The sequence below is a fragment of the Oncorhynchus masou genome, chromosome 12, assembly GCF_036934945.1.
Source record: "Oncorhynchus masou masou isolate Uvic2021 chromosome 12, UVic_Omas_1.1, whole genome shotgun sequence".
In the NCBI taxonomy this organism is placed as follows: Eukaryota; Metazoa; Chordata; class Actinopteri; order Salmoniformes; family Salmonidae; genus Oncorhynchus; species Oncorhynchus masou.
Window position 1 is genome coordinate 64,037,399 of NC_088223.1, and position 12,838 is coordinate 64,050,236.

A 12,838-nucleotide genomic window follows, 5' to 3' on the forward strand; every position below is an offset into this window, starting at 1 on the left:
CCAGTGGGGAGCTGCTTTGGATTACATAAAGCACACGTTGATGTGTCGTCTAAACTGTGCTGTGGCAAAAGAAGAGCTATTGGTTGGTTTAATATAACAATGAGATGTGGCAATAACTTGATAAGGCTGCCTGCCTATGTGAACGACTGTAATGGATATTTGAGCTCTTGAGTGGTGACTTGAGATAGAGATATGCCGAAGACATTCCTATTGGTTCAATGGAAACGTGAGGAAATGAAAGGGTTACTCCACATACTATAAAACCTCCCCTCTATAACGGACCAAGGCATCGTGGACGGAAGGACTGCTTACGAGTGACAAGTGCACATCAAGTACTGGAATCATCGTAACTACAACACTTATAAATCATGAGTGAGGTAGGTGTACTTTATTTTTAAAAGCCTTTCTTTTGAAGTATAATTGTCGCTCACATCGTACGGTAGGCTAATAAGTGCATCCATGGATAGTCTGCTGCTGCAACTGCCAATTCCAGCATTCAAGCGGAGCGCAACCAAATTGGAGCCTATTAAAAGCGTGAAATAAATTAAATTGTTTGTAGTTTTGCCGATGGCAACGATATGAAACGATTTGCTGCAATATAAGAAAGTGTCACTGGCGTCCAGCAGGTCAACATTATTTATTAGGCTATCCAACTACTGGGCAATCAACCCCAAACGGTCCTCTCTGACCCTCCATTCGTGATTGTTGTCCTTCCTTATATGTTTATATTTTTTTTTGTAGAGAAGGTTTGTACAATGATGTATGCTACTGGTATGGACGGGAAGTAGCCTACAGAGAGCATAGATTTGGAAATGTAGTCTGCATGCCTATTTGTGTAGCCTAGACATGGGCTATTGTGCAACCCTTACCCGCTGAGTACAGACTTAATTTCAAGATCTAGTTTTGACGAACATTTGGTTGAGTTGTCAACTAACGTGAAATCAACAACAACAAAGTCATCGTGTTATTGGATTTAGGTTAAAAGATGGGTGGGAAAAAAATAAGTAATTCCCATAAATTGATTTATTTTTTTCAAATCCAAATAGTTTTCCAAGTTGATTCAACGTGATCACTGACTTATTTGGTTGAAATTACGTGGAAACAACGTTGATTCAACCAGGTTTTGCCCAGTGGGTAAAGTTATGTTAAAATAAACACAATTCCACATTGTTTTCTAGCGCGTTATGATTTTAACGTATTGCAACACGCTAGAAAAACCATAAATCATCTGTCTAACTTTACACTTAAAGGCGAATACATTCATTTACGTGGTTACATAATAACCGAAGACTTTTGTTGAATGGATACAGTTTTGTATGGCCTCTAATCTTCTGTTAAATCGGGCAGTAATCACAGGAGCAGTGGCGGTTCAAGCTTGTATGGCTCCCTGGGCGAACCCCCCCCCCCCCCCCCCTTCAGCGCCCCCGCCAACAACAAAAAAGCACCATTTTGCACTAACTGTAATTTTTATTCAGACATTTGGAACACAAATAAATTATCATAACATTTAAAACTATATAAATATAAAAAATCAGACTCAAATATCAAAAAGAAGTAACAAAGACAAATAGAAACACATTTGTGTTGATTTGCCACTCAAGCATCAATACATTACCTGTACCCCAACACTGTCAACCAAGAGTCAAGACTAAACCAATTCACCAGACTGGTTTTATATTATTCTTAAAGATTTCGCACAAACCAGAAAAAAAATGAAACAACATGTCTGTGAAACTAAATATTCACAGTATTATGAATGAATTGGGGTTTATTTGGTAACATTTCGTAGTTTGACTGATTTTTCTAATTGCATTAGTACTGTACAAAGTTAGAGGTGCGCTATTTGATAGATTCCCCCACTTCCAGTGGGGAGACTTGAGGTCAACTTAACCCCGCCCCTCTCCTGATCTCGTACTTCTGAGTGGGAGAACTTTCCAGGCAGTAGCCTGCCTACCTCACAAACTAGATTCAGGGCGCCCACACCGACAAGGTTAATTAACCCACAGTCCCACATGGTGACATGATATCATTGACGTGACGTGTAAATGAGCGATAGAAAATCGATCGTGCAAATGTCACCATACCAAAAAATGCTGTGTGGGCGCCATGTGCCCTGGGAGGCTCCCCATGTCGTCTATACCTAAATCCGCTACTGCACAGGAGAACAAACCAGTGCACAAAATACAAATACTCCGGGAAATTGGAAACAAGTGGACTAATGGCGGTACATACATGTTTTATGCAGTCTTTATTTAACGGTTGTTGTCATACTGCAATGGCCTACATGTTTTCATGTATCAATTAAGTGTGTGTGTGTGTGTGTGTGTGTGTGTGTGTGTGTGTGTGTGTGTGTGTGTGTGTGTGTGTGTGTGTGTGTGTGTGTGTGTGTGTGTGTGTGTGTGTGTGTGTGTGTGTGTGTGTGTGTGTGTGTGTGTGTGTGTGAGAGAGAGAGAATAGGCCTACATACAGGCGTAGTCTATGTGTGTGCATCGTTTGATAAGCAAGATTGTTGAGCCATGACATTTGTAAGTTAATGTTTATTCCAACATAAACCGTTTGTGTCAGCTGAAGCAGGGGTGATCTTGACCTAGAGACAGTCTGCCAATCAACTGAATGCACCAGTCAATTCAGTTTAGCCATAATAGCCATGTTTATAATCATCATGTCTTAGCTGAAGGCAATGGGTTTCTGTGCTTATTACACTGCTAGAGAAAAACAGCACCAGCATCCCAGAATTCGTTATATGCAAACACTGCACTGAGTGTTGGCTGTCACTGAATAATTCAAGGCTGACCCACTGAAATAACACATTCTGTTCTGCCACTGCATGCATAGCGCAGGGGGAATGGAAATAAATGAGGCCCCCAATCGGAGACCTTATCACTGTCTCTTTCCCTCAAAACAATGGGCCAATTTTGGAAACAATTGAGCTGCATTCTTTTCTGGTCGCTTGCCTGATGTATAGGCTAGTACAGTTGGCCTTTCCATCAAAGTCAATGGATTCCAGCAGCAGTTGCTGTATGTTAGACAGAGACAGGCAGACAGGCAGACAGGCAGACAGACAGACAGACAGACAGACAGACAGACAGACAGAGCTGGCTGTGGTAGTGACAGATGGGGCCAGTCCTCTTAGCTCTACAGCAGTGCCCCCTCCCTTCTTCACAGATGCCCCCTCTCTCTCCTAGCACCTCGCTCTGCCTGGATAGGTGGTCCAATAGAGAGGCTTGGTCAGTGGTTACCTCGGTGTATGGCTGAGGGAAACCTGCCCAGCCAACCCTACCCACTAAAACACATTGAATAGAAAACACATTACACACTATTTTGGATTGGCTGTGTAGTTAAGTGTTACCTGTATTTAGTGCAACATTTTCCAACATCAACCAAAATGTACTTGTGGTGACAGAGGTTTGAGATCATACTGTATATCACAGCGCACATATCTGACAATGATTTTCTCTGTTCATGGTTGATATAGGATTCTATGGTACTGCATAAACAGAATTTTATAAATAAGACAAATGTCCTGTGTGCTCTAGGGTACAAAGTGGTATCTTACAGCACACAGGACATTAATTAGCTTCCCATCTCCATGATGCAGTTACAGTGCCTTCGGAAAGTATTCGCACCCCTGGACTTTTTCCACATTTTGTTGTTACATCCTGAATTTAAAATGAATAAAAAACACATTTTTCACTGACCTATAATGTTAAAGTGGAAAAATGTTTTTAGAAATTTGTACAACTTAATCAAAAATAAAAAGCTGAAAGGTTTATAAGTATTCAACCCCTTTCTTATTGCATGCCTAATAAATATACATTCAGGACAAAAAAATGTGCTTAACAACTCACAAAATAAGTTGCGTAAGTGTTGCGCAATAATAGATTTTAACATCATTTTTCAATGACTACCTCATCTCTGTACCCCACACATACAATTATCTGTAAGGTCCCTCAGTCAAGCAGTGAATTTCAAACACAGATTCAACCACAAAGACCAAGGAGGTTTTCCAATGCCTCGCAAAGAAGGGCACCTATTGGTAGATAGGTAAACGTTAAAAAAAAGACAGACATTGAATATCCCTTTGAGCATGGTGAAGTTATTAATGACACTTTGGATTGTGTATCGATGCACCCAGTCATTACAACGATACAGGCGCCCTTCCTAATTCAGTTGCTGGAGAGGAAGGAAACCACTCAGGGATTTCACTATGATGCCAATGGTGACTTTAAAACAGTCACAGAGTATGTGGTCTTGAAAAGAAGCTCAGTAATATCTTAAGTATTTGCCAGTGTATTATTGGTAAACACATCTGTGTCAGGCCGCAGTGACAGCATTAGAACCAGGGCACAAAATCCACATATCTCCACATTTAGAGACAGCCACATTCAAGATAGGTCAGGCACATTCAACAGCCATGACATCCATCTTCTTGATGAGACACTTGGGTTCAATTGAATTTGTCCTCTTCACAATGGCTGCAACACAACACTGTTTGTTCTCTTGCCTTCAAGTTTATCTTGGGGGGGGGGGGGGGATAAGCATTTTAGTACCTGAAGCGTGATGTTATGTCAGTATGAAACATGCTGTGATACGACACTGCCGCCACAGTGATGGTGCAGTGTGGTTAAGATGATGGGTAGATGATGCAGAAGGTTATATCCCTGTTCTGTAGAGCCTTGAGGGACCCAACCAACAGACGCTTAACCGTGACGTGCTGTAAATTAACCTTACCAATGTCTGAGTTAGTTGTCGATTGTGATCAGGCAGGCATATAGACAAAGTAGATGTAGAGACATGGGAATGGAAGGGAAGCAGGCAGATAGATAGATATATAGACAGACAGCAGTACAGTCAGTGTCGCCTCCAGGTTTTAAAACAGGGTGCAATCAGCCTTGTCTGATTAGCATTGAGAGCACGGTCCAGTGGTTTGTTGTTTTCCATGTGGATAGAGATGGAAACAGAAATGCCTGCGTTTCAAAACAGGGAACATATATGACATAGAAGAACATCATCAAAGTGTGAATAAACAATCACAACCATGTCCACATTGTGTGAACGTTGTGGTGATGAGCTGGAATGTCAGGTTAAGATGACAAGTATGGTAGTGTGCCATTCATATGGATGTGTTTACGGTAAATGCAGAAGAATAAGGAAATGGTTCAATGTTTCAAAAGCCACCAGTGGTGTATTGCTGTGACTTGATATGTTCACATTTTATTACATTGCTATGATATAGAAACTTGATCCATTCCATTACATCCTTTTTTTGAAATTAGTATTTTTAAAATCTTAACATATTGATGCTCTGTTTAAGTAAAAGCAATGCATCAGACGAAGAGTCCAATATGGTGTTGCCACCACTAACTTATCATGGGACTTCACGGTGGCTTTGGTGTCTATTTAGTGGAGCTGTTTCACTCCAGCGTTTCTCTCTAGTATACATCAAATGGACAAGGAGAACTAGAGGGCTGCTACCAATTAGTGTAAAAAGGTCAGAGTGGTAGAAGGATGAGCAGTGTCTCTGTGTCCTTTTTACCCTCTGTATCTACCTATTAAAGTCAGCGAGAGTAAATTATATTCAGCTCAGAGGTGCCTGTTGGACAGATTTGGAGATGAACTCAGTCAATGGAAGTCTGATGAAATTAGCTAAAGTAACTTTTTAGTTGTTTTAGCTAATCTATTTTGAGTTGTTTTGCCTCGTCTCTGACCTGTACAAAGAATCTTTCACAGTTAATCTGTTAGTGGAAATGTCATATTAATTGGGGTAATCTCTTCTGAGTGACCAACTGGCAACTGACAGTGCATAAATATATATATATTTTTTTAAATCTTTGAATTTGTTTAAAATCCTCTCAAAATCAAATAAAAGTTTATTGGTTGCATACACATATTTGCAGGTGTTATAGCAGGTGCAGCAAAATTGTTATGCTAGTATCTCCAATAGTGCAGTAGAATGTCTAGCAAATGCAATACAAATATACAAATAATAATAACAAAATGAAAAAAAAATCAAGAAATGTCAGAACAAGTCCACAATCCAAAGTAGATATGAAGTAGATACAGTGGGGCAAAAAAGTATTTTGTCAGCCACCAATTGTGCAAGTTCTCCCACTTAAAAAGATGAGAGGCCTGTAATTTACATCATGGGTACACTTCAACTATGACAGACAAAATGAGAGAAAAAAATCCAGAAAATCACATTGTAGGATTTTTAATGAAGTTATTTGCAAATTATGGTGGAAAATAAGTATTTGGTCATCTACAAACAAGCAAGATTTCTGGCTCTCACAGACCTGTAACTTCTTCTTTAAGAGGCTCCTCTGTCCTCCACTCGTTACCTGTATTAATGGCACCTGTTTTAACTTGTTATCAGAATAAAAGACACCTGTCCACAACCTCAAACAGTCACACTCCAAACTCCACTATGACCAAGACCAAAGAGCTGACAAATGACACCAGAAACAAAATTGTAGACCTGCACCAGGCTGGGAAGACTGAATCTGCAATAGGTAAGCAGCTTGGTTTGAAGAAATCAACTGTGGGAGCAATTATTAGGAAATGGAAGACATACAAGACCACTGATAATCTCTCCCGATCTGGGGCTCCACGCAAAATCTCACCCCGTGGGGTCAAAATGATCACAAGAACGGTGAGCAAAAATCCCAGAACCACAAGGGGGGACCTAGTGAATGACCTGCAGAGAGCTGGGACCAAAGTAACAAAGCCTACCATCAGCAAGGGCATTGAAGATGAAACGTGGCTGGGTCTTTCAGCATGACAATGATCCCAAACACACCGCCCGGGCAACGAAGGAGTGGCTTCGTAAGAAGCATTTCAAGGTCCTGGAGTGGCCTAGCCAGTCTCCAGATCTCAACCACATAGAAAATCTTTGGAGGGAGTTGAAAGTCCGTGTTGCCCAGCAACAGCCCCAAAACATCACTGCTCTAGAGGAGATCTGCATGGAGGAATGGGCCAAAATACCAGCAACAGTGTGTGAAAACCTTGTGAAGACTTACAGAAAACGTTTGACCTCTGTCATTGCCAACAAAGTGTACATAACAAAGTATTGAGATAAACTTTTGTTATTGACCAAATACTTATTTTCCACCATAATTTGCAAATAAATTCATAAAAAATCCTACAATGTGATTTTCTGGATTTTTTTTCTCTAATTTTGTCTGTCATAGTTGAAATATACCTATGATGACAATTACAGGCCTCTCTCATCTTTTAAGTGGGAGAACTTGCACAATTGGTGGCTGACTAAATACTTTTTTGCCCCACTGTATATTAGAATGAGTAGTTTCATATTCCTGAACATAAATATGTGGTGTGTGTGTGAAACAGTATACTGAATATTTCGCAAAGGAAATGGTATGTACAGCAAAGGTATATTTTAGTTATTTAACTAGGCAAATAAGTTACGAACAAATTCTTATTTACAATGGCGGCCTATCCCAGCCAAATCCCCCCTAACCAATTGTGCACCGCCTTATGGGACTCCAGACCACGGCCAGTTGTGATACAGCCCAGGATCGTACCAGGGTCGGTAGTGATGCCTCTAGCACTGTGATGCAGTGCCTTAGACCGCAGTGCCATTCGGGAGCTCTCTGAGTTAGGATGGGCTATGTTGAGAATAAAGTATACAGTTGGGTCCAGAATTATTAACACCCTTGATAAAGATAAGCAATAATGACTGTATAAAATACATTATTCAAGTACTGAGCGACACTGAGTGTACAAAACATTAAGAACACCTGCTCTTTCCATGACATAGACTGGCCAAGTGAATCCAGGTGAAAGCTATGATCCCTTATTGATGTCACTTGTTAAATCCACTTCAATGAGTGTAGATGAAGGGGAGGAGACAGGTTAAAGAATGATTTTTAGTATATGATGTGACCAGTGTTCAATGTCTTTATATACATGGGGTTGTATTCTCAAGGTGCAAGGCAGAGTACCGGGCAGGTAGCTGGCTAGTGATGGCTGTTTAACAGTCTGATAGCTTGGGACCTGTTTTTCAAAAGTTATCTACAGTTGAAGGTGGACGTTTACAAACACTTAAGTTGGAGTCATTAAAACTAGTTTTTCAACCACTCCACAAATTTCTTGTTAATAAACTATAGTGTTGGCAAGTCGGTGAGGACATCTACTTTGTGCATGACACAAATAATTCTTCCAACAATTGTTTACAGACAGATTATTTCACTTAAAATTCACTGTATCACAATTCCAGTGGGTCAGAAGTTTACATACAATAAATTGATTGTGGCTTTAAACACCTTGGAAAATTCCAGAAAATTATGTCATGGCTTCAGAAGCTTCTGATAGACCTCCACAAGTCTGGTTCATCCTTGGGGGGGATTTTCTAAATGCCTGAAGGTACCACGTTCATCTGTACAAACAATAGTACGCAAGTATAAACACTATGGGACCACACAGCCGTCATACCGCTCAGGAAGGAGACGCGTTCTGTCTCCTAGAGATGAACGTACTTTGGTGCGAGAACTGAAAATCAATCCCAGAACAACAGCAAAGGACCTTGTGAAGATGCTGGAGGAAACAGGTACAAAAGTATCTATATCAACAGTAAAATGAGTCCTATATCGACGTAACCTGAAAGGCTGCTCAGCAAGGAAGAAGCCACTGCTCCTAAACCGCTATAAAAAAGCCAGACTACTGTTTGCACATGGGGACAAAAATCATACTTTTTGTAGAAATGTCCTCTGGTCTGATGGAACAAAAATAGAACTGTTTGGCCATGATGACCATTGTCATGTTTGGAGGAAAAAGGGGGAGGCTTGCAAGCCAAAGAACATCATCCCAACCGTGAAGCATGGGGGTGGCAGCATCATGTTGTGGGGGTTACTTTGCCGCAGGAGGGACTGGTGCACTTCACAAAATTGATGGCATCATGAGGAAGGACAATTATGTGGATATATTTAAGCAACTTGTCAAGACATCAGTCAGGAAGTTAAAGCTTGGTCGCAAATGGGTCTTCCAAATGGACAATGACCCCAAGCATACTTCCAAAGTTGTGGCAAAATGGCTTAAGGACAACAAAGTCAAAGTATTGGTGTGGCCATCACAAAGCCCTGACCTCAATCCTATTGAAAATCTAATCAAATGTATTCATATTGCCCTTTTTACATCAGCTGTAAATCTCAAAGTGCTGTACAGAAACCCATCCTAAAACCCCAAACAGCAAGCAATGCAGGTGTAAAAGCACCGTGGCTAGGAAAAACTCCCTAGAAAGGCCTAGGAAGAAACCTAGAGAGGAACCAGTCTATGAGGGGTGGCCAGTCCTCTTCTGGCTGTGCCGGGTGGAGATTATAGCAGAACATGGCCACAAACTCCTGCAGCATAAATATTGTGTGAAAAAAATGTGTGGGCAGAACTGAAAACGCGTGTGCGAGCAAGGAGACCGACAAACCTGACTGTTACACCAGCTCTGTCAGGAGGAATGGGCCAAAATTCACCCAACTTATTGTGGGAAGCTGGTGGAAGGCTATCTGAGTCGTTTGACCCAAGTTAAACAATTTAAAGGTAATGCTACCAAGTACTAATTGAGTGTATGTAATCTTCCGAGGGTGATTAAATAAATAAAAGTTGAAATAAATAATTCTCTCTCCTATTATTCTGACATTTCACATTCGTAAAATAAACTGGTGATCCTAACTGACCGAAAACAGGGAATTTGTACTATGATTAAATGTCAGGAATTGTGAAACTGAGTTTAAATGAGTAAAATGAGTACAATGGGAGTGATTTGCCTGTACTATTCATTCTATTTCTATGCATTTATTCCTAACCGATAGGCGAAATCCAGAGAACTTAAAAATAAAACTGGGTCCTGATGATAGAAGCTGTTTCTCAGTCTCTCGGTCCCAGTTCTGATGCACCTGTACCATCCTTGTCTGTTAGATGGCAACAACCGGGGCTTGGGTGGCCTTCCTTTGACAACGGGTGCTGTAAATGTCCTGGAGGGTAAGCAGCGTGCCCCCAGTGATAAATTGGGCTGACTGCACCACCCTCTGGAGAGCCATGGAGTTGCCTGACAGAATGCTCTCAATGGTGCATCTGTCGAAGTTTGAGGGTTATGCCAAATTTCTACAGCCGCCTGAGGTTGAAGAAGCACTGTTGTGCCTTCTTCACCATAGTGTCGGTGTGGTGGGACTATTTCAGGTCCTCAGTGATGTGATGTGGTCACAGGCTTCAGCTCCAATATGTTGTCCTTATAGAATACTCCACGGTGTCTGAAACATGATGTCCCCTTGCATTTGTAGCAACATTACACTGGTGATACATGGCCCTGGTTGAGAATGACCCTAATCATCCCTCACAATGAGCAGAGATTACGCAAAAATAATATATAATCCAGCTAAATTGTCTGATGCCTTTATTCTGTGCACTCCCTATAACCTGGTCCACAACATAAGGCTAGATATTTAGGTATAACAAAGCCTAAACATCTAATATACCATTGTTTTTGTGATGCTTTCATAACACAGTCCTTGTGATGCCGAATGATTTCACTTACTGTACAATAACCATTTAGCTACATATTGTCCTCGAGCTAGGACTGAGAGACAGGATTTACTGTATGGATTTACCGCTCATGTTGATTACTCATCCTCATAGAATGACAGTGTAGACAGCATCCTTCATGTGTTCTGGGCCTGTTTTCATTAAGCGTCTCGGAGTAGGCGTGTGGATCCAGGATCAGGTCCCGCCTGTCCATTCAATATAATTTAAAAGGCAAAACTGATCCTAAAACAGCACTCTGAGATGCTTTGTGAATACAGGCCCTGATGTCGAGCAGAAATGTGCTGCTGAAGGATGCAGTGTAGTTGGATGTGTTGAGAGCCCTGGGGTCTGGCTAATGCGTGTTAATGTTTTATGAGGAAACCATGGTGTTGTATCATTAGTTTTGCTCCAGCAGGAGCAATTCCAGCAGGGAGAAAAACTTATTCCAGCAGGGAGAAAAACTGTTACTTATTGCCTGCCTGCCTGTCTGATAATGAATACTGTAGTTAGAACACCACATAGACGTCAGTGAGGGAATGATGGTTCTGTTACCATGTCATGGAGGGGCATCCAGGGCAGATTGGATGTCAATGGAAGTACCTGACTAACTGCATAAAATGATAATGATCTTTATTTATACAAAGACAGTAATACAGGAGATTACCTTTTCAGCAAGTATGGACGGAAAGACAAATACAAACAACTGACATTTTAGTTTGACAGTATCTTGAAGTATGATGCACAATTACCTCAGTCTGAAGCCTTGTTATTGTCATTGGAATCTTCCATCAGTGTGCAGACTGAATGAACAGAGGCAAACTCTGCTCACATAATCAAATCAAATTGTATTGGTCACATAGTCTATTGGTAAATAGCCCACCCATTTTCACCTACCTCATCCCCATACTGTTTTTATTTATTTATTTTTCTGCTCTTTTGCACACCAATATCTCTACCTGTACATGACCATCTGATCATTTATCACTCCAGTGTTAATCTGCAAAATTGTAATTATTCGCCTACCTCCTCATGCCTTTTGCACACAATGTATATAGACTCCCCCTTTTTTTCTACTGTGTTATTGACTTGTTAATTGTTTACTCCATGTGTAACTCTGTGTTGTCTGTTCACACTGCTATGCTTTATCTTGGCCAGGTCGCAGTTGCAAATGAGAACTTGTTCTCAACTAGCCTACCTGGTTAAATAAAGGTGAAATAAAATTTTAAAAAAATAAAAAACTTAGCAGATGTTATTGCGGGTGTAGCGAAATGCTTGTGTTCCTAGCTCCCACAGTGCAGTAGTATCTTAAAAACAAATTGTCCAGTGTAGTTCTTTGAGGGCCATCATGGTACCGGCTTGAGGGGGAATATACACAGCTGTGACTATAACCGAAGAGAATTCTCTTGGGAGGTAATACGGTTGGCGTTTGAGGTATTTTAGGTCCGGTGAACAAAAAGACTTCAGTTTATGTATGCGTTCACAATCACACCATGAGTAGTGAATAATGAAACATGCACCCCTACCTTTATTCTTCCCAGAGAGTTCTTTATTCCTGTCTGCGCGATGTACTGAGAACCCAGATGGCTGTATGGACGGGGACAGTATATCCCAAGAGAGCCATGTTTCTGTGAAACAGAATATGTTACAATCCAAGATGTTTCTCTGGAAGGAGATCCTCGCCCTGAGCTTGTCTACTTTATTATACAGATACTGTACATTAGCGAGTAATATACTCAGAAGCGGTGGATGGTGTGCACGCCTCCTGAGTCAGACTAGAAGTCCACTCCGAATACATCTTCTCCGCCGGCAGTGTTTTGATTGCCCTGGGGGGTACGAACAAAGGATCCAATTCGGGAAAGTTGTATGCCTGGTCGTAATGCTGGTGAGGTACCGACGCTCTGATATCCAAAAGTTATTTCTGTCTGTATGTAATAACACAAAAACTGTCTGGGCTAATAATGTAAGAAACAACACACAAAAAAACAAAATACTGCAAAGTTGCTTAGGAACTGCCATATCTGTCGTCGCCATGTCTAAAGTGAAGAATCTCCTCAGTTGACTTCTACTGTTGACTTCTACACTGATGCTAACAAACAGTTAAATGCAATGCTAGATAACTAAAGTTAGCTAGCAAAAACAACTAGATAAAACACTGTCACGAAGATGAGGCCATCTCAGAACTGTCTTTCTTCACGGTCACTCCTACCACCAAGGTCATGCCCTAACTTTCCTTCTCTCAGGGGCGTCACTGACCTAGGCTGTGTTTAATAATGACTATGTCAGGTTCAGCTTCTGGGTGGACAAGTCAAAC